Consider the following 23,362-nt stretch of genomic DNA (forward strand, 5'->3'; position numbering starts at 1 on the left):
GTGGAAGCCAATGTACCGCCCACAGTATTTCAACTGGCCTATCCGCCACCTTTTCCGGGGCGGTACCAACGACATCAAAAGCACAGCAGAAACAGAACACAGAAGGCAAATGACTCACCTCTGGAGACTCAAGGAAGAACCATTTCCCATGATTGTATACCTCCTCATTCCTCATTCACTACGAACAGCAACTCCGACGAAGGCGATCACAGTGAGTACTGCTGCCTAGCACAGAAGGGAGGGGGGAGGAAAAAGAGAGTTACATACAGACACAACACCCCCACCCCTACCCCACCCCAAACACCCTATACACAAACAGATGCAGTGACATTACATATACACCCCATACCCCTCTGGAATAATGCAAGGACAAACGGAATTGATTAAAGTGAGTGTAATAAGATATAATACGAGAAAATTGTGATTCAAAATCAAAACAGTATATACATATATACAAATGGAGGGACACTGCCCAGTCCTCAATGGTCATGGGCCGCAGGGCCATATCACATAGGCCAAGGCCCCAGCTGACTCCTGCAACAACACGGAGAGAACACTGCACGGGCATAAGGTCAAAAATACACAGGCACCTCAGGGGGTCGGGGAATGGGGGACACCTCAGCTGGAAGATCGTACAACACCACTGGTCCTGGAGGGGGCTACATGCCTAGTGTGATGTCCAGGGGAGTGCAAGGCCACAGTCTCTCAAGTGGGTGGTTTGCCCACTGCTTGGTCCTGGGGATTGCAAAGCCACAGTCTCTCAAGTGGGTGGTTTTCCCACTGCTTGGTCCTGGGGAGTGCAAAGCCACAGTCTCTCAATTGAGCCACAGTCTCTCAAGTAGGTGGTTTGCCCACTGCTTGGTCCTGGGGATTGCAAAGCCACAGTCTCTCAAGTGAGTGGTTTTCCCACTGTTCGGTCCTGGGGAGTGCAAAGCCACCGTCTCTCAAGTGGAGGGCTTCTTCCACTGGTTCTGGAGGGGGCCTTGTGCCCAGTGTGCTTCATCCTGGCAAGGAGGGAAAGAGTGGATGGCTTCTTCCACTGGTTCTGGAGGGGCCTTGAGCCCAGTGTGCTTCATCCTTGCAAGGTGGTGGTGAGTAGATGGCTTCTCCACTGGTTCTGGAGGGGGCCTTGTGCCCAGTGTGCTTCATCCTGGCAAGGAGCGGGTGAGTGGATAACTTATTCAACTGGTTCTGTAGGGGGCCTTGTTCCCAGTGTGCTTCATCCTGGCAAGGAGGGGGTGAGTGGATGGCTTCTTCCACTGGTTCTGGAGGAGGCCTTTTGCTCAGTGTGCTTCACCCTGTCAAGGAGGGAGTGAGTGGATGGCTTCTTCCACAGGTTCTGGAGGGGGCCTTGTGCCCAGTGTGCTTCATCCTGGCAAGGAGCGGGTGAGTGAATGGCTTCTTCGATTGGTTCTGGAGGGGGCCTTGTTCCCAGTGTGCTTTATCCTGGTAAGGAGGGAGTGAGTGGATGGCTTCTTCACTGGTTCTGGAGGGGGTCTTGTGCCCAGTATGCTTCATCCTGGCAAGGAGGGGGTGAGTGGGTGGCTTATTCCACTGATTCTGGAGGAGGCCTTTTGCTCAGTTTACTTCATCCTGTCGCGGAGGAGGTGAGTGGATGGCTTCTTCTACTGGTTCTTGAGGGGGCATTGTGCCCTGTGATGCATATCTTGGGGAGTGCAAGGTCACAGTCTCTCACCTGGGTCAGACCCACAGGATTTGAAGGGTCCAGGATGCACTACAGCCCATGGAGGCAGGACAACACACTGCCCGGCGGCGTTGACTTAGTGGCAGTGGCGATGCTGGTGTCAGGGCTGGCAGTGGTGGGGGAGGCTCCAGCCCATCCCCTGCAGCCTCGGACGGCTGCCCACTGGGGCTGCTGCTGCTGGCAGTGGTGCTGCTGGCAGTGGTGCTGCTGGCCATGCAGGCAGTGGTGGGGGGAAGCTCCAGCCCTTCCCCTGCAGCCTCAGACATCTGCCCACTGGGGCTGCTGCTGCTGGCAGTGGTGCTGGTGGCGGCGCTGGCGTCAGGGATGCCAGTGGTGGGGGGAGGCTCCAGCCCTTTCCCTGCAGCCTCGTAGGCTGAACCACCATGGTTGGTGGTTGGGGCTCAGAATCAGTCCCAGCACCAGACCGTCTGTCTGTCCTGCCTGCAGGTGCAGGCCCTTTGCCCTTTCCCTTGGCTGCTGGTGGTGCCTTCTTGCCCTTCTCCTTGGCAGCTGGTTGTGCCTCCTTGTTCTTCCCCTTGGCAGCTGGTTGTGCCTCCTTGTCCTTCCCCTTGGCAGCTGGTGGTGCCTCCTTGCCCTTCCCCTTTTCAGCTGGTGGTGCCTCCTTGCACTTCTCCTTGGCAGCTGGTGGTATCTTCTTGTCCATCCCCTTGTCAGCTGGTGGTGACTCCTTGCCCTTCCCCTTGGCAGCTGGTGGTGCCTCCTTGCCCTTTTCCTTGGCAGCTGGTGGTACCTTCTTGTCCATCCCCTTGTCAGCTGGTGGTGCCTCCCTGTCCTTCCCCTTGGCAGCTGGTGCAGGCACACTGTCAGTGTTTATGGTTGGTTCCCTGGAGCCTCTCCCACCTTCAGTAGCTGCCAACACTACTGTGGCCGTGGACTGGGTGGCTGAGGTGCTAGCCTGGGTTCAGACCACCCTGGCCCGATGTGAAGGACGGGAGGAGTAGGGAAGAGGTCAATGGCAGAGAGGAAAAGCTTCTTAGAGTCACAGGGGCCGGAAGTGGGTGAAGTTTTGGGAGTAGAGGAAGAGGGAGTGGTTGTTGAAGGTGTCTGTCTGTTGTGTTTGGGTGCAGGTGCATGGGCTGGATACAGTTGTGAGAGTAAATCCCCTCCAGGAATGCATTTGTTTGTTGCAAATGGCCTGCCAGCCCCTGGATGGCATTCACTATGTTTGACTGCCCAACAGAGATGGATGACGGGAGGTCAATAGCCCCCTCACTCAGGGCAGCAGGGCTAACTAGGGCAGAGCCAGAGGTGCCTGGGGCGAAGGAGATGGCCACCATCCTGGGTGAGTGGGCACAGGTAACTCGGTGAGGGGCTGCTGGGAGGGCGGTGGTGGTACAGGGGTGGCAGCTGTACCTGTAGATGGGGTGGGCACAGAGGTGTCCGCCACCAGGGAGCTTTCATCAGAGGAGGTTTCACTGTCCGAACTGTCCCCCTCTGTGTCCATCGTGGTGCTCCCCTCGCCCTCCGTCCTACTGGTGCCCTCACCGTTGGTAGATTCATCCTCCTGGGCCCTGTGGGATGCAGCTCCCTCCGTCGACTGTGCCTCTGCTCCTCCGCCAGATGATGCTAATGCATATAAAGACAGGGTGACAAAACAAAAAGGGGGGATGAGACAAAGGATACACTTGGTCAATGGCAGCAAAAACACAACCATTGTCGTACACAACACACACACACACACACACACACACAGCCCTACGTACTAGGCAATGCACTACCAGTCACAATGCTAGTCACCAGCCCATGGACAGGAACTCCTAACGCCAATAGAAGCATGCCTGAGACCCACAGACCCCTGCCCAGTAGTGGATGCCTACGAGCTTGGTTGGAGGTGGTGTTCATCAGCCCCTGCCCAACATGGAACCTACCCTGCAGTGTCCAGCCTGGCCTAGGGGCACCCACAGGCCGACATCCCCCACCCAGAGACCACCCAACCACTCACAGGTAGTATATAGGAAAGATGTACTCACCACCTTGTGGCTGCTGTGATGCCCTCAAGCGCCCATCCAGCTCTGGATAGGCCACCGCCAGTATGCGAGCCATCAGGGGGGTCATGGTCCGACAGGCAACCCTTCCTCTTTGGGAGCCTATCCTCAGCTGGGCCTCCACCGGCTTCCTTTCCCAGCGCCTCAGGTCTTCCCACCGTTTGCGACAGTGGGTGCTCCGCATGACGTAGACCCCCAGGGTCAGCACGTCCTTGGCGATGGCACGCCTTATACCCTTTTTCTGATGGGTGCTGACCTGCAGAAATGGATACATTGAAAAAGGTGTCAATCATACTGTCCGATCTGTTACACTCATGGCCCACCATAGCCCTCACATCCCTTTACGCACAGACATTGCCCACCATACATGCATCATGCCGCCCAGAACACTTCCACCAACCCCCCACTACAGAAGGCCCTCAAACACAGCACTCCATGCATCCATGCCCATTGCATCGTGCTCAAAGTGTACTCACCTGTTGGTCTGGAGGCTCATACAGCATTCGATACTGGGTTGGACCCCATCCACCAGTCTCTCCAACTCCACAGCGGTGAAGGCAGGGGCCCTTTCCACAGTGACACGAGCCATGGTTGATACCAGACACAGGTCACAGCAGCACTTGCAGTGTAGGTCCTCTCCTGTTGAAGGTCAGGTAGCAAGTGAGTGAACCGATAGAGAATGGTGGTCACATCCGCGGCGGTGTGTACCGTCATGCCGGCGTAAATCACCATTGGCCACTCCCCCTGTGTACAGACCGATGGTGGACATGGCAACAATGGAGGACAGGCACATTATCTTCACCTATAGACTTTACAGGGCAAAATCACAGAGCTGTGTGCCCAATTGGAACCTGACCTGATATCTGCTATCCATCACCCCACTGGGATCCCCCTCTTGTGCAAGTCCTATCTGTGCTCCATTTCTTGGTAATTGGCTCTTTCCAAGTGACAGTGGGCTTGGCAGCAGGAATGTCACAGCCAATGTTCTCAGTAGTGCTAACCAGAGTGTTGTCTGCCTTGATTAAACACATGTGCAGTTACATAGTTTTCCTCCAGGTGGAGGATTTGGCCACAGTGAAAGCTGACTTCTATGCAATGAGATACATTCCCAACATTATTGGGGCAATTGATGGTACACATATTGCCTTTGTCCCCACTGGGAAAATTAACAGGTGTTCAGAAGTTGAAAGAGCTTTCACTCGCTGAATGTGTACATAGTGTGCCTGGTGGACCAGTACATCTCTCATGTCAATGCGAAGTATCCTGGCTCTGTGCATGATACCTATATCCTGAGGAATAGCAACATCCCATATGTGATGGCTGAACTCCAGATGCACCTGGTGTGGCTAATAGGTGAGCCCTGGTTCCCACCCAGTAGGTGTTGGTATATGGGTACGGGGTGGGCCCTAAGGGTTAGTGTGTGCCTAACAGTTGTCCCTTGATATTTGCCAGTGACTCTTGTTACCCCAACCTCTCACGGCTACTGACCCCTGTGAGTAATGCCAGGACAAGGGCAGAGGAACATTATAATGAGGCACATGGGCGAACAAGAAGATCCATAGAGAGGACAGGCCACATTTTGTTGCCTCCATCAAACAGATGGATCCCTGTACTACTCACCCAAGAAGGTGTGCCAGATCATCATGGAATGCTGTAACTTGCACAACCTTGCCTTACGTCACCAGGTGCCTTTTCTGCAGGAGGCTGGAGATGGCCGTGTGGCAGCAGTGGACCCTGTGGACAGTGAAGATGAGGAGGCAGAGGATGAGGAGAACAGAAGTGCAATAATACAACAATACTTCCAATGACACACAGGTAAGACACTAACTTCACTTTTCATTGACAGTTTTGTGTTTGACATTGTCACTGGCAGGCTGATTTTCCCACTTCTATGGCCACTTACTGTACCCTTTGGCATCTCTATTTTAAGATATTTGTGCCCCACTATCGCTCCTGGTGTGTTGGCTGCAGCCAACTACAGGGCATTCCTCTGTATACATTACTGTACAGTTATATTGAAGTGTTTAAAGCTTGTTAAACAAATACATAGTTCAATCATTACTCCATACTTGTATTTATTCAAATGTTGTTTATTTAAGTGCCAATAAGTAGAGGGGGATGTGCAATGGGCTGGAGTGATGGTGGAGGAATGTCCAATCTATGTGGATCACAGGTGCATTGTCCAAGGGAGCATAGGAAGTGGACATTTTGTGGGCTAGGTGATTCTCTCTAATGTGCATGCTTTAGTGATGTGTGTCCAGGCAGGTCTGTGATGGGTATCCATGCATTGGTGTTGCATCCAGGGCTTGGTATTGGGATGGGTGGATTGTGATGGTGGGGTATACGTGAGGTGGTGGAGTGATGGGGGTGAGGGTAGGGCTGGGGATTTGAATTGGCATTCAGGTAGGGGGTGATAGTAATAGAGATTTGACTTACCAGAGTCCAGTCCTCCTGCTACTCCTGCCAGGCCCTCAGGATGCAGTATTTCCAAGACTTGTTCCTCCAATGTTATTAATTGTGCGGGAGGAGGTGGGGGTCCACCGCCAGTCCTCTGTACAGCTATCTTGTGTCTTGTAACCACGGAACATACCTCCCCCCTTAGGTCGTTCACCTCTTCCTGATGTCATCACTTGTTCAGGGGTACTGTCGCACAGCGTTGACCCTGTCCACGATTCTCCACCATAGCTCCATCTCCCTTGCAATGGATATCTACTGCACCTGTGATACGAATAGCTGTGGCTCTAGCTGGATGATTTCCTCCACCATGACCCTTAGCTCCTCCTCTGAGTATCTGGGGTGTCTTTGTGGTGCCATGGGTGTAGTGTGTGTGGTGTGTGTGAGGGTGTATGGGGTAATGATGGAGTGTGTGCTGTGAGGTGCATGAATGGTGTATTAGTGATGGTGTTCTGTGGCTCTTGTTCTGTTGGTGCTCTTGGTGTGTGTGTCTTTCTCAGTTGTCAATTATTTTGAATCATAAAGGGTTGTGGGTAATGTGTGTGTGTGTTTTATAGTGGTATGGGCATGGTGTGTGTATGTGTGTCAGGTGTGTGTAGTTTGAATTGTTCAATGTAGTGTTGTTTTGTATGTGTGTGTGTATTTTGAGCGCAGCTGTATGTACCGCCAATGGTTTAGCGCAATGGAATGTCCACTGCAGTGATTCGTGGGCATAATGCTGTGGGCGTAGTTCTGTTGGTGTAACGGTGTGGGTTTTGCTACTGCCAGTTTATCACTGAGCTTTGGGCTGGCAGACTTGTGTGTGTGTCTGTATAGTGACAGATTGCTATGTGTGGGTCATAATTTGGGTAGCGGTAAACCGCCACCGCAGGGGTATGTTGGCGGCAGTCGGCATGGCGGTAAGCGGGACTAACAGCCAATGTCATAATGAGGGCGATAGTGTTGTATGATGAGTGACAGTGGCTACATCACTCATTATAAAAAAAGGACATGGCATCTAGGAGGCATAAATTCATGACAAACCATGGTATCTTTGGAGAAAGGTGTTGGGTTGTTCTGGGCTCGAAAGGAAATTAAGAATCTATGGACTTTTAATAAGCATTTTGGGGGTCATTACAACCCTGGCGGATGGTGTTAAAGATGCGGTAATACCGCAAACAGGCCGGCGGAGAAAAAAAGGGAATTATGACCGAGGTCGCAAACCGCCAACATAGACAGCCACTTTAACACTCCGACCGCCACGGCGGTACAGACAAGCAGTGCGGCGGTCACCGCCAACAGACAGGCGGGAGACAATGTACCGCCCACACTATAACAACAGGCCAATCCGCCACCTTTTCCGGGGTGGATTCACCATGGATAAAAACACGGCGGAAACAGCTTTTGCAATGGGAAAACGCTCACCTTAACACACGCCACGAGGAAGGAGGGCACCATGGAGCCCGAACTCCAAATACTCCCTGCACTTGTCTACCTGCTCTTCTACGAACATCAGCAATGGCGCCGCCGAAGACAACGGTGAGTACTGCACCTACGACATAGGGGAGGGGGGACACAAACGCAACACCCCCACCTCCACCCCGAACCGCACCCACTACAACACATACATTAATGCATATCCAACCATCACAGTAACAACCCACAACCCCCCTGGAAGACAAAAGGGAATCTGTATAACTATTGTAATTAATAAAAATACAGTAAGCTCATATATACAGAAATATATACACATTCCAGATATATACATCACGATTACTAGTGCAGGTATGCACAAATCAATGTCCGTGGACCACTGGACTCAAAATGCATGGGCGAGGCCCACACTAGATACCTGTCCACAAACGGAGAGAACATTGCAGGGGCATCAGATAGTAATATAACAATCACCTCAGGGGGAAGGGAAGGGGGTGCACCTCAGCCGGATGAGTGCAAAGCCAGATCCACGACGGGGCTCCATGCCCACTGATGTATCCTGGGGAGTGCCAAGCCACAGTCTCTCAAGTCTCTACAGTGAGTGGTTTGCCCACTGTACCATCCTGGGGAGAGCAAAGCCACAGTCTCTCAAGTCTCTACAGTGGGTGGTTTGCCCACTGCTACATCCTGGGGAGTGCAAAGCCACAGTCTCTCAAGTCTCTACAGTGGGTGGTTTGCCCACTGCTACATCCTGGGGAGTGCAAAGCCATAGTCTCTCAAGTCTCTACAGTGGGTGGTTTGCCCACTGTTACATCCTGGGGAGTGCAAAGCCACAGTCTCTCAAGTCTCTACAGTGGGTGATTTGGCCACTGTTACATCATGGGGAGTGGAAAGCCACAGTCTCTCAAGTGGATGCAGTTCTCCACTGGTTCTGGAAGGGGACTGGTGCCCAGAGTGCTTCATCCTGTGAAGGATTCAGGTAGTGGATGCAGTTATCCACTGGTTCTGGAGAGGGACTGGTGCCCATAGTGCTTCATCCTGTGAAGGATTCAGGTAGTGGATGCAGTTTTCCACTGATTCTGGAGGGGGACTGGTGCCCAGAGTGCAACACGCTCCTTGTGGCGGTCCCAGTTCCGTCACTGTCCCAGCCGCACCTGGGCTAACGATGCTTGCCATGGTGGTGCTTGCCCTGTTCAGTGGTGCTTGCCATGGCGGTCTTTGCCCTGTTCTGCGCTGCTTGACTTAGCCATTTCTGACCTGTTCAGCGGTGCTTGCCCTGTTCAGCGGTGCTTGCCATGGCGGTCTTTGCCCTGTTCAGCGGTGCTTGACTTTGCCGTTTCTGACCTGTTCAGCGGTGCTTGCTATGGCGGTGCTTGCCCAGTGCTTGCCCTGTTCAGCAGTGCTTGCCATGGCGGGCTTTGCCCTGTTCAGCGGTGCTTGACTTTGCTGTCTGTGACCTGTGCAGCAGTGTGTGGCATGACGGTCCCTCAGTGTCCAGCGGGGCTGTGGGTGCCGGGGCCCTCCAGGGCACTGACGCTGGCGGTGGTCTCCGGACCAGTGATGATAGTGTTGCCCTCCAGGGCACTGACTCTGGCGGTGGTCTTCGGACCAGTGACGACAGTGCTGCCCTCCAGGGCACTGACTCTGGCGGTGGTCTCCGGAACAGTGACGACAGTGCTGCCCTCCAGGGCACTAACTCTGGTGGTGGTCTCCGGAACAGTGATGATGGGGCTGGCGGTGGCGTCCTGGCCAGCGGGGAGGATGGCGGCCTTCTCCGCCGTGCTGCTCTTGCCAGATTTTGGAGGCTTCTTCTGCCCCTTTACCACCTTGGGAGGGGTTACAGCTGACTCTACACTCCCCCCGGGACCCTTGTGGGCGGCTTTGCCGGCAGGAGTCTTCACCCTCTCCCGTCGGGCACTGTCTTTACAGGGGGTGGACTGGAAGTGCTTTGGCTCCGTGTCACACTGGCTGCCCTGGTGGCCGGTCCACTCTACATACCTCTAACAGGCACCACTGGTACCGGACTTTTTTTGGCTGAGGTGCTAGTACGGGACCTATGAATTGGAGGGGTGGGGGTGGTGGGACAGAGATCAAGGTTGCTCAGGAAAAGTTGCTGACGAACACTGGGACGGGTAGCTGGAGGGGGTCTGGGAGTGGAGGAAGAGGAGGTGGTTGTAGGAGGTGTAACTTTAGATGATTTGGGTGGAGGTTCTGGAGGCTGTCGTGAGGTGGATGGATGTTGGGTGTGTGGGTGTCCGCATTTGTGTACTTTGGGAGGGGGCATCACAGACACACTTGGAGAGGACACAGGGGACGTGTAAATGGTAGTGGGGGTGGTGAGTGCAGGTGAGCAGGGTGTGGTGCTGGGTGTTCTGGTGTGAGTCCTAGTGGCTGTAGTGGTAGTGCATGCAGGTGAGAGTATAGACGAGACTGGGAGGGAGGAGGGAGACGACGACGAGGGGGACACAGTGGAGGCAGTGGATGTTGCTGTGTCTGTATGTGGGTGATGCTTGTGTGAGTGCCTGTGGGATGTGTGGTGCCTATGTTTGCCTGAGCTGCCCTTGTGTGTTGACGTATGTGCAGGCTGGTCTGATGGTGTGCTTGGGATAGGCCGGGGTACAGGGGATTGGGTCCGGGTGGAGGAAGTTGGAGGGGGGAGGCTAGACACAGGGACAATGGCTGCCATCAGTGCTGAGGCCAGAGATTGCAGGGTTCGATGATGGGCAGCCTGACCAGAATGAATGCCCTCCAGGAATGCATTAGTGTGTTGCAACTCCATTTCTACACCCTGGATGGCATTCACAATGGTAGACTGCCCAGCAGTGAGTGACCTGAGGAGGTCAATGGCCTCCTCACTGAGGGCAGCAGGGGTGACAGGGGTGGGGGCTGAGGTGCCTGGGGCGAAGGTGATGCCCACCCTCCTGGGTGAGCGGGCACGGAGCGAAGGCTGAGGGGCTGCTGGGAGGGCGGTGCTGGTAGGGGGGGTGGCAGCTGTACCTGTAGAAGTGGGGGGCACAGATGGTGCCGCCACCACAAGGGAGACCCCATCGGAGGACAAGTCTGTGTCGCTGTTTGCTGATCCGGTGACCGACGTGAAGCTCCTCTTGCCCTCCGTCCCACTGTGTATTCTGTGTCCGTGGTGTGGCCCTCCATGGCAATGTGGGACGCAGACCCCTCGTGCTCCGGTGCCACTTTACCTCTGCCTGATGATGCTGTTGCACAACAGAACAGGGAGACCACAAAAAAGGGGTGGGGAAACAGAAGAAAGACAGGTTGAGTGCATGGCTTACCACTACCATTGGCGGACAATACAGGCACAGCAGCCCACTGCACTACGCCGTGCTCTTGGCCTCTACAGATGATATTCCTGGGATATGGCCTACATGGCTATGAGTGTCATCTACCCATATAGAGGACACAGGGGCATGTATACCTGTACTTGGCACTCGACAGAGGTGGGGTGGAGTGGCACATGACCTGGATTCCGGAGGGGCCTAGCCTACGGAACTCTCCCTGGCCTAGGGAAACCCACAGCCCTCCTCCCCCAGCCAGACACCTCCACTGCGCGCAAAGTCATGAGAATGTGAGTGTACTCAACCCCTTGTGTCTGCTGTGATGCCCTCATGCGCCCATCCAACTCAGGGTAGGCCACCGCCAGGATCCGGAACATCAGGGGTGTCATGGTGCGACGGGCACCCCTCCCACGTTGGGAGGCCATCCCCAGCTGAGCCTCCACCGTCTTCTTTCTCCAGCGGCGAATGTCCTCCCATCTTTTACGGCAGTGGGTGCTCCGTCTCTGGTGGACCTGCAAGGTTCGGACGTCCTTGGAGATGGCACGCCAAATATCCTTCTTCTGGTGGTCGCTGACCTACATGACATGTACAAGGGAAGAAGAGAAGTCATTAGCAACAGCACCGTCTAAGTCAGTGGCCCACATCCCTGCCCTTGCCATGTGGCACATGCAATCACACTTCTACATGCTCGCAGGACTCTGCCCCCTTCCTACTGATGTCCAGCCCTCTCCACCCAGGCATAGCCCATAAAAACGTGCTCCCTGTGTACTTACCTGTTGGTCTGGAGGACCGTAGAGTAGCGTGTACTGGGGGAGGACCCCGTCCACGAGCTTCTCCAACTCTTTTGCAGTGAAGGCAGGGGCCCTTTCCCCACATGCACGAGCCATTGTCTCTTCCAGACCGAGGTCACAGCAGCACTTGCAGTGTAGGTCCTCTCCTGTCGAAGATCAGGTATCAAGTGATTGAACAGATAGAAAATGGAGTTCATGTCCGCGGCGGTGACGTCTGCAGTGGTGCGTATCATCATTGCCGCCGCACTTCGTCATTGGCTCCTGGGACACATAGGGTCCAATGTTAACCAATGCAGCATTGCGCTGCGGTCTTTGACCGCCTACCGCGATGGTGTACAACGCCAGCACAGTTACCTCACATCCCATTGTCCCACTTTAAAGGTCAGGCAGCCGCCATTTCAGGGGCCCACATCGCTTCATTTACAACTGTGTCACACATACCTAGGCCTACACTCAACACACATACAGGAAGGATATTGTATTTAGTGTCATGTCCTGTGTAGCTGTGGGTACATACCTCAGAATTTGTTGACTCTGTGGTCGCTGTTGTCCTTCCTAGGCACCGTCAGCTGGGACATGTGAGGAGATGGCGGAATCCTCCGGTGTACCGACTGCTGGTGGACCTGTTAACCATGGAGGAGCGACATTTAATAATCACCTACAGGTTTGACCGTGCCACAATCCAGGAACTGTGTACCCAGTTGGAGCCAGACCTGATGTCACCAATCCGCCATCCCACAGGAATCCCCACTCAAGTGCAGGTGCTATCAGTGCTCCATTTCCTAGCAAGTGGGTCATTTCAGACAACAGTGGCCATGGCATCAGGGATGTCCCAGCCTATGTTTTCCAACGTGTTGTCCAGAGTGTTGTCTGCCCTGCTGAAACACGTGAGGAGCTACATAATTTTCCCTCAGGTGGAGGATTTGGCTACTGATAAAGGTGACTTCTATGCCCTGGGACATATACCTAACATCATAGGTGCCATTGATGGGACCCATGTGGCTCTGGCCCCCCCCCACAGGAATGAACAGGTGTACCGGAACCGGAAGAGTTATTATTCCATGAATGTACAGATGGTATGTTTGGCAGACCAGTACATCTCGCAGGTAAATGCTATGTTCCCTGGCTCAGTGCATGACGCCTACATCCTGCAGAGTAGCAGCATCCCGTACGTGATGGGTCAACTCCAGAGGCACCGTGTGTGGCTATTAGGGGACTCTGGCGACCCCAACCTGTCCTGGCTATTGACCCCAGTGAGGAATCCCAGGACCAGGGCAGAGGAACGCTACAATGAGGCCCATGGGCAGACTAGGAGGGTGATTGAACTCACCTTCGGCCTCCTGAAGGCCAGGTTCAGGTGCCTACATATGACAGGTGGTTCCCTATTCTACTCACCAAGGAAGGTGTGCCAGATCATCATCGCCTGCTCGATGCTTCACAATCTTGCTTTGCAACGCCAGGTGCCTTTTCTGCAGGAGGATGGTCCAGATGACGGTGTTGTGGCAGCTGTGGACCCTGTGGACAGCGATGAGGAGGAAGCAGAGGAAGAAGACATTGATAACAGGGACTCTGTCATACAGCAATATTTCCAGTGACACACAGGTGAGAATTCTTTTTTTACTAATACATTCACTTTCACACTTCTACCGCCATCCTGTCTGTCAATTGGAAGTAGTATCTGTTAACTGAGTGATACATTTCCATTACGGTTTCACAGGTGTGGTTACTAACGTGTGTCATCTGCTTGCATCCTTCATGGACTTGTGATGTGTGACATAGGTATGTCGATATTACTATTGAGAACGGATTTTGTCACTGTCATAGCTAAAACACATTTTGAAAATCGCAGACTGACTCCAGATTGTTTTGTGGTTCAAGGGCGTTTATTGAAGTGCTAATTATTGGAGGGGGTGGCAAAATGGTGATGGGTGATGGTGGAGGAATGTCCATGGCAGAGTCCAGTCTATTAGTCTCACAGGTGCATTGCCCATATGGGCATAGGAAGTGGAGCTGGGGCAGTTCCAATCTGGACAGGGTATCAAAGTGGGACAGTGGGAGGACAATCAGGGTGGTCTCATTTCCTGGCGGGGGTCTTGCCATCTTGCTCTGTCATGTTCCTGGATCTCAGGGACCGCTTGCGGGGTGGTTCTCCGTCTGCAGAGGGTGGGGTGCTGGTGTGGTGGTCCTGTGGTGGGCGTCCTGTCCACTAGCACTGGCGGAGGTGGTGGGCTGTTCAACATCCATGCTAGTGTCAGGGGCCCCTTGGAGTGCCACGGTGTCCCTCATGGTCTTTTGTATGTCCTTCAGCACCCCTACAATGGTGGCCAGGGCGGTGCTGATGGTTCTGAGCTCCTCCCTGAACCCCAAATACTGTTCCTCCTGCATGCGCTGGGTCTCCTGAAACTTGGCCAGGACCGTAGCCATCATCTCCTGGGAGTGGTGGTATACTCCCATGATGGAGGAGAGGGCCTCGTGGAGAGTGGGTTCCCTTGGCCTGTCTGCCCCCTGTCGCATGGCAGCCCTCCCAGTTCCCCTGTGTTCCTGTGCCTCAGTCCCCTGGACAGTGTGCCCACTGCCACTGCCCCCAGGTCCCTGTTGTTGTTGGGGTGGTGGGTTATCCTGGGTTCCCTGTAGTGGTGGACACACAGCTGATTGACGTGTCCTGGGAACGGAGGTATGGGCCCGCTGGGTGGGTGCTGTGCTGGTGTTACCAGAGTGTGGAAGGTCAGTGTTGGGCTGTGCCTGTGCGAGGGGAACTGACTGTCCCGAGGCCCACGATGGTCCGGGCTGGTCATCTTGATCCAGTTGGTCAGAGCTGCTGTCATCACTGTGGGCCTCTTCTGTGGGTAGAGTGGACATGTCTGGACCCTCCTGTGTGGTGACGTTACGCAGTGGTCCTGCAGGGGTATAAAAGCATGATTATTGCATGTGTGTGTGTCATGGTGTGCAATGGGTGGGTGTGCGTGTACCGCAGTGCAAGCATTCCTGTGTGGAGGCTTGTGTGATGATGGTTGGGGGGTGTTATGGGTATGTGCAGTGGGCATGCTTTAGTGATGGGTGTCCATGCTTAGTTGTGTCATGCAGGGCTTGGTGTTGGGAAGGGTGGTTTGTGTTATAAGTACATTAGTGAGGAGTTGGAGTGATAGGGGAGGGGGTGAGATCGGGGGTGTGTGATAGCATGCAGGTAGGGTGGGGGATATGATAGTTAAGATTTGACTTACCAGTGTCCATTCTTCCACCGACTCCTCCGAGGCCCTATGGATGCATAATGGTCAAGACCTGCTCCTCCTATGTTGTTAGTTGTGGGGGAGGAGGTGGGGGTCCGCCGCCAGTCCGCTGAATCGCAATGTTGTGCCTGGAGACCACTGAACGCACCTTCCCCCGTAGGTCGTTCCACCTCTTCCTGATGTCCTCCCGATTTCTTGGGTGCTATCCCACTGCGTTTACCCTGTCGACGATTCTTCGCCATAGCTCCATCTTCCTGGCTATGGAGGTGTGCTGCACCTGTGATCAAAATAGCTGTGGCTCAACCCGGACGATTTCCTCCACTATGACCCTGAGCTCCTCCTCGGAAAACCTGGGGTGTCTTTGGCATGCCATGGGGTGGTGTAGGTGATGTGTGGGGTGGTGTATGTGGTGATGTGTTGTGGTGTGTAAAAATTTGTGCGTGGATGTTGTGCGGGTGATGGGGTTTTGTGCCTCTGTGTGGTGGGGTTCTCTATTGCTGTGCTCTCTCTCTGTCGCCTTTGTCTCTGATTTTTGGTCGTAGGGGTTTGTGGGTGATGTGGGTGATGTAGGTTTGTGTTTTATATTGTGTTGGGTGTGTGGGAGTGTTGTTTGTATGTGTATCAGGTGTGTGTATTTTGAATTGTCCAATGTGGCGGTGTTTTGGAGATGTGTGTGTATTTTGAGCGCGGCGGTGTGTACCGCCAATGGAATACCGCGGTTGAAAGACCGCCGCGTGGATTCGTGGGTCGTAATAGCATGGGCATGTTTCTGTTGGCGTGACAGTGGAGGTTTTGTTTTCGCCAGTTTATCACTGACCTTTGGAGTGGCGGACTTGTGTGGGTGTGTGAATTTTGGCGGATTCCGAGATGTGGTTCATAATAGCTGAGGCGGATTTCCGCGGCGGTGTATTGGCGGTCTTCTGCATGGCGGTAAGCGGCTTTTACCGCCAATGTTGTAATGACCCCCTTTGTGTTGTGGAATACCGCAGAGTAGCATTGTGGAATGGGAGATAATAGAGGAAAAAGAAAAGAGACAGAACAGAATACCCCAAAGTAGCATTGTGGCTTGAGAAGGAACAGAAGAAAGAGAAATGAGACAGGACAGAGAAGTAGATATAAAGAGAGGGAGGGTTATGAAAAGAAGAGGATGTAGTAGAGGAGGGGGGAGAAGGTGTGGGCAGTATGGGGGCAGGGCAAGAGGGATAAAGGAAGGAGTGTTTGAGGGTATGGAAAGGGGAGAGGGGAAAGGGGAGGGGAGGACAGAAGGGACCACAGAATGTTTTGAAACAAATAAAGTAGCTGTGGGATAATCACCTTTTTATAAAGGCATTGCAGCCCTCCAGAGTTATGGGCAATTTAATCCATTTGTCAATATTGGTCCTTATCTTATCTATGATTTTTCCATAGTTCCCCAACTGGATCCCTATGGATATGTATACCAAGATAGTGATTCTGGTCTTTGGGCCATTGTGAAGGGTATTGAGCATGGTGCAATCTTTATTTTAGAAAGCAGCATGATTAGCAACTTAAACCAGTTTATAGTGAGTCGTTATTATAGACCCAATGTAGTGATGCCTGTAAGGATGGGGGTTCAAATTGGTCTCCAGGTCCCTTACAAGGAGCAGGATATCCTAAGACTGCAGGGACTCCAGCACCTTACATGTCCCAAATTGAATGCCTTGGGCACAATGCATTGCATGTATCAGGCTTACCAAGGGCTCTATAGCCAAAAGATATTGAGGATAGGGGTCCTGAATGGTCCCAAGCAGGATAGAAATAGTTTTGAGATGTGATCATTTATTTGAACACGCTGTAGTGAAGTACATTAGGGCCCTCACTGAGTCCTCATGTTAAATTTTACATTTTACTGTGACATCTTTTTCTAGTGGTGACATTTTGCATGTTTTTACAGTAACACGATAATGTATTGAGAAGACACTGTATTTGCAGCTTATTACTTAGAAAGCTATGTTATCATGTTGTTTGTATGCTCTGTCCAAGGCTGGTAAAATAGAATTTGATGCCCTTGTGTTCGTTGTATGATGGAGACAGCTCTAAGGCTCGAGAAAAACCATTGCATTAGCTCTGCACTTTACTCAACACTTTTATCCTATCTAGCCTAGAAAGCAGACACCCCAGTATTTTTATATAGGGCATTATAAAAATGTGAGTATTAAAGAAATGTAGATGCCCTGTAGCTCTATCCACTCAAACTATGACTACATCACCATATTGTGATGGAACTCTGCAAGCACTGCATGCCTGCCTGCACAATCTTCTGAGTGGATGCACCCTCCTATCTGTCCTACAAACTAAGCCCATCTGGTGGCTCTCAGCACCCATAGCCAGGACACACCCAGGCTGGAGACACATTTCATTGAATACATACAATTACATTTTAGCTGGAAAACACTAACTTTAACATACTCATATATAATAACCTAACTTCTACACACCTAACTTCTTCTAAAGGCACATGTATTAAAATACCTTAGTTAACACTTAAGCCCCACCCGTACACGAAAATGTAATAATAAAAATGAACCAACAGTGCTTCTGTACACTTTGCAGAAAGCCAAGGAATAAAGAAAAATAGAAAAGGCAACTATCTTTTGTTAACGTTGTACATTCAAATAAAAAAGGTCTTTAGTATAATACTATACTTTATAAAAATGTTATTTTATGAAAATGTTATTAAACATTTAAATGTTTTTACAAAAGGGTATATTTATTAACCATATTTATTTTTATACCATGGTGAAAAGTGAATATTCATTTTTAATTTAATTTTTTGTTACAGGTGTTATAACTTTTTATAATTTTAGAAAAAACTCTAGTCAAAATATATTACAAAAGTAATAATTATGACTTTCATTTACCTGTATAAAGTATGTTTTTTATTATATTGTAATTGTATTTTATTGTTTATATTTCTTAAAATGATAGAGCATCTACTACAGTTTTGCTGAAATTGAGTGCAGTATCTTTATTTAGTCATTTGATCAATTTTAAATAATTAACTACATACATTTTGTGATTAATTAATTAATTTAATACAAGTAAGCATAATAATTTCCTAAATGTTTAAAAATGATTTACAAGTGCAAATTGAATCTTTCTTTATTTTTAAAATTATGTACATTATACAAACATATCGAAAACAAACAAATATTTGAAAGGGGTGCTATAAATAAAACTTTACTAAAACTTAACCAATCACTTACCTTATGTTTAAAATGACTAAAGAAATAAAAATGTTGAAACATCCACCAACCCTATTCTCCAGTAAAACCCACAAATCTATGTAATTTTTCTACTATATCCAATATTCAATAAACACAATACATAACAATAATGAAGTTATTAAATGAAAAATACAAAAAAACATATATTTTTTAAACACTACTCAACCAATACCTCAATAAATCCCAGCAACCTGAAAGTAAGTAACAATTACTGTTTCACAAAATATTTAAAATTACTCATCACAAATACAACTATGAGAAATAACAAGAAAAATGTACAAAATGATATTAAATACAACAATACTTCAGTACTCAAAATGTTGATATTATTGAGAAAAAGAAAACACGTTTTCCTTTGAATTCCCTTTTTTTATATTTTAGTACTGTCAATATTGTAAACGTGTTATTATGGTTCATCTATCTACACACAGCACATATCTCTTTGCAGTGGAATAATCAAATACATGTTAAAACATATATTCATATCATCCCTTCCACCAACTTTTTCTTTCATTTTCCCCATTTCTAAAATATGCTTATGTTCACCAATATTTTATACTAATGGATTTATAGTTCAAGTACACATTAACAGTGAACACATGATTGACCTTGAATGCAGTCATTAGATAACTTTACATTTTATGACTGCAGATGTTAAATTATTGGTTATATTTCAGTTAGTACCCTGTTTTGCATTATTGAGGTCTTCTTTGATGTGTTCAGTAAAGAAGTAGGAAATTATTTTAATTTAATTTAATTTTTCTTGCTTTTAGTCGTGGGTGCCATTTAGGATACATGTGTGTGATCTGTATTATTTTCTCCCCCGGCTTCCTCCCTGTTGGGTCTCTGCTTTTAGAAGAAACAGCTAGTTTTATCTATTGTATCATATTTGTTTTTTTTTTCCATTTCTATTACCTTAATTAAAAGAAGTGTTGTACAAGCAAGGTGCTTTCTCCACATCGTTAAGCACCCCAAGAATACCATGCAATTCCAAATCAATTCCATTATGATGCCGAAAAACCACACAGATTATATTTTAAAGGGTCTAGTTTTGCACAGCACTCCCTTTTCCATGCAGAATAATGCTTGTGCTCATCACCTGTACTGAGATGCTGGTAAATGGGTGCAGGGAGGCTTATGTGAAATGTTCACTTTGGATGGGTGGAGCGTCTTCCCCAGCCTGGGTACCCGCTATTGACTCAGTCACACATGACGCTGTAAATCACTGGTATTTTTTTTTCCTCTGCATGTACCAGCTTTCATTACATTCTATTTTAATGATTACACCCCACTGATATAGAATCAGCTGGAAGCAAGAAAGCTTCCATTCTAAAGCATATAAGACACTACAGAGGGTGTCAGGAGCCAAACAAACTATGGTCTGGCAGGGGGAATAAGTCGAGGATTGTCACATGCAGGGACCAGACTACACTTACATCCTGAAACTCATTCAATTATGGCAGTTGGATTTTCCAGCCCATGAACTTGGGCCTGATGTTACTGCACCCAGGAAATTCTGGTGTGGGAACACAGGGCCAGTTACAGTCAGGTAGAGTGGTACTTTAACCAGTGATACCACCTCTCCCAACTTGTAATTAAAGATCTAGGGGCCAGGTATATCAAAACATTTTGCATTCACAAACAGTGCAAATCACAAGATTACACCATTTGTGAATGCAAAATAACCTTTCACGATGCATAAAGGCATCACAGTCCAATTTTAGGGAATCACAATTTTTAGCGATTCCCTAAAATTGCAACTCCAAACAGGAAATAGCAATTTGTGATTTCCTAAATAGGAAATTGCAAATAGGTAATACCTATTTGCGATTACCTATGGACATGTATCAAGCATTTCCTAAATACAAACTGGGCATTTAGGAAATGCAATTACCACCAACTCCAAGTTGGTTGTAACCATGTGCACTTTTGAAAAATGCATTAAAAATGAATTTTTTAAAGTGCTGTGTTACGCACAATTGCCCCTATGGCATGTGTGCGCTTTACATACTACTCCGCATCCTAGTTTTTGCATTACCTAATTTGCAAATTCCTAATAGGAATTCACACATTAGGAAATCAAAACCATTCACACCTATAGACCCTAGGCCCATAGGAGCAAATGGAGTCTCATTCCCTTATAGGGATTGCAAATCTTTTCAAATTGCTAATAGGGAATCGCTATTTTGTTACATTCCATTTTGCTTTACCTAAATAGGGATTTCTTAAAATTAGCTATTTAGGTAATGCGAAATGGAACTTTGAAACATCTCACCTTACATGCTTTAAATGTCATTGTTTCTATCACCCACTAACAAGAACTTCAGAAGAATTAAAGATTGAGGCCCATATTTATACTTTTTGACGCAAACCAGCACCGGAGCTGGTTTTCACCCCAAAATTTACCGCCAGCTAACGCATTCTAATGTGCCAGGTGGGCGCCTTATTTATGGATTGACGTTAGCCGGTGCTGCAGGCTGATTAGAGTAAAAGAAAATTACTCTAACCTGGCAGCGCAGGTGTAGGGAAGAATGGGGGTTGAGCGTCAAAAAATGGTGCAAGTCAGGTTAGAGTCAAAAATCATAGCTCTAACCAGACTTGCGCCATTTTTTGATGCACAACCCCCATTGAAATGACTCCTGTCTTAGGAGAGACAGGAGTCATGCCCCCCAGGCCAATGGCCATGCTCAGGGGACTTCTGTCCCATGGGCATGGTCATTGGGCACAGTGGCATGTAGAGGGGGCCTAAGTTAGGCCCCCCTATGCCACTTAAATTTGTTTGAAAAATTTAATTACCTAAACTTACCTGTACTTACCTGGGATGGGGCCCCCATCCATGGGGGTCCTCCAGGGGTATGTGAGGGTGGCAGGGGGTGTCCCTGGTGGCAGGGAAGGGCACCTGAGGACTGCTTCCATGGTCAGAGACCATGGAAATGAGCCCACAGGTCTGTTAACGCCTGCCCTCACCCAGGCGTTAAAAAACTGTGCAAATCAGGCTGTGCGCTATTTTTTAAGGGCCACCCCCTCCTGCGTGTCAAAATGACGCTGGAGTATAAATAAGGAACGCATGCCTTGAAGTCATTTTTGGACGGGAATGCTTACCTGGCATGTCATTAACGCAATGCGGTTTCACCCATTCAGAAAATGACGCACACTGCTGAATTTTGATGTTCGCTGGGTCAGGCGTCAAAGTATAAGTATGGTTTTAGGTTTGCGCTGAATTTGCGTCAAACATTTTGCCGCAAATTCGGTGCAAACAGAGAATAAATATGCCCCTGAGTTAATTATGGATGAATCGCAACCCAAATACCAGTAGCAAAAGCTTATCTCATGGAGCCATTTCGGCAAATCTGTCGCATCCCCAGCAACAGATAAATTGATGCTTTTGGTCATCACATACCTTCAAATATTCTACAGAAATCAGTATCAAAGTGTTTGTCATACTTTTTGTGACACAACATCTGTTGGCAGTCAGCATTAGTGCTCGACCATGCTTTGACAATTAGTCAGACTGCTATATTATCAGATCACAACAGCAACATCAATAGTTCACATAACACATGTCTATTCTGATCTAATTCATGCACTGGTATACCGGTAAAGGAGCGCTGTTAGACCTGGCATTTTTTTTATGTGTTTCCCCTTTCTTTTTGCCTTCTGACCTCTTGCTTTTACAGTATGCTGGGCTTGGTTTTTGCTGGTTTATTGTCTCTGTGCACTTTACCACTGCAGATCAGCACTAAAGTGCATGTGCTCCCTGTATATATTTTATTGATGACTGGTTTATCCAGGATTGGCATATTTTATTTACTAGTATGTCCATTGTAAAGTGCACTAGAGGTGTCCAAGGCATGTAAATCAAATGCTACTAGTGGGCCTGCAGCACTGATTATGTCACCCACATAAGTAGTCCTGTAAACATGTCTCAAACCTGCCACTGCTGTGTCTGTCTGTGTGTAGTTTTTCACTGCCAATTCAATCTGACAAGTGTACTCACTTGCCAGGCCCAAACCTTCCCTTTTACTCTGTGTAAGTCACCTCTAAGGAAGGTCTTAGGTGGCCCGGTGGGCAGCGTGCAGTGTACTTAAATGGTAGGACATGTACTGGTGTGTTTTACATGTCCTGATAGTAAAATACTGCCAAATTAATTTTTCACTATTACAAAGCCTATCCCACCCAGGGCGACTGCCTTTAAATATCTTTTAAGTTCAGCATCTCATTGGAAGCAGATATAGAGGGAATTTGCGGTCTCTGAACACAAAATTTAAAAATACATCTTTTGATAGAGTTGGGTTTTAGATTGTCAGTTTGAAAATGCCACTTTTAGAAAGAGGGCATTTCCTTGCTGAACAACTCTGTTCCACTGTCTGCCTGTGGAATCCACATTTGGGTCAGGCTAACAATTGTTTTTTTGTGATTTTCCCTCTAGACACTGACACAAAGAGAGCTGAGGTGTGTCCTGCACATCTTGGTGAGTCTTCCTGGGCTAGAGTGGGGAGGGAAGAGCTGACACCTGCACCTGAAAGGGCTGTGCCTGCCCTCACACAATGCCATCTCCAACCTCCTGGAATGTGTCTGGGGCCAGGCCTAGGCAAGGCAGGATTTGTTTTTAAAACAACGACTTTCCTTTGAAGTTTGCCTGCTTCAAAGGCAGAAATTAGTATACGTTTTCGACACAAAACCCTGAGCTTTTAGAACACTTATTTATCAAGAGGAACCCTGCTAAAGAGAAGAGATGGAGAAGGAGTACTGTCTCTTTGCTGTGTGTGCTTTGCTGAGTTGGCATGTAGTTGCTGCTTTAAAGAGGACAAATAATGGACTTTGCTGTGTATCTTGCTTGTGAAGTTTCTCCAAAGCCGTGAAGAAGAGTTTGCCTCCTGTTGGAAGTCACAGGGATATCAAAAATCTCAGTTCCATCTGTCTACAGCACTGGGAACTGTGTGTTTTTTGGCTGTACCAGAAGAAAAACTACTACAATGCTATCAACCACACTACCTCCTGCACCTTGACCTGTTGACTGTTGCAGTGCAACCCTGGGCTCACTTCTGCTGCCACCTGCCACCATCACTGAGCTGCTGCTTGCACCGTGACCTGTGGGCCCGCACTCTGCATCACCTTGCTCATACTGCTGCCTTGGTATCCCCGACACCGTCGCTCTACACTGAAGCTTCCAGAGGCTTGCCCTGCATCTGCCCAGCTGACCAGCACCATTTGGACCTGTTTGGACC

Source organism: Pleurodeles waltl, chromosome 4_2 (genome assembly GCF_031143425.1).
Source record: "Pleurodeles waltl isolate 20211129_DDA chromosome 4_2, aPleWal1.hap1.20221129, whole genome shotgun sequence".
In the NCBI taxonomy this organism is placed as follows: domain Eukaryota; kingdom Metazoa; phylum Chordata; class Amphibia; order Caudata; family Salamandridae; genus Pleurodeles; species Pleurodeles waltl.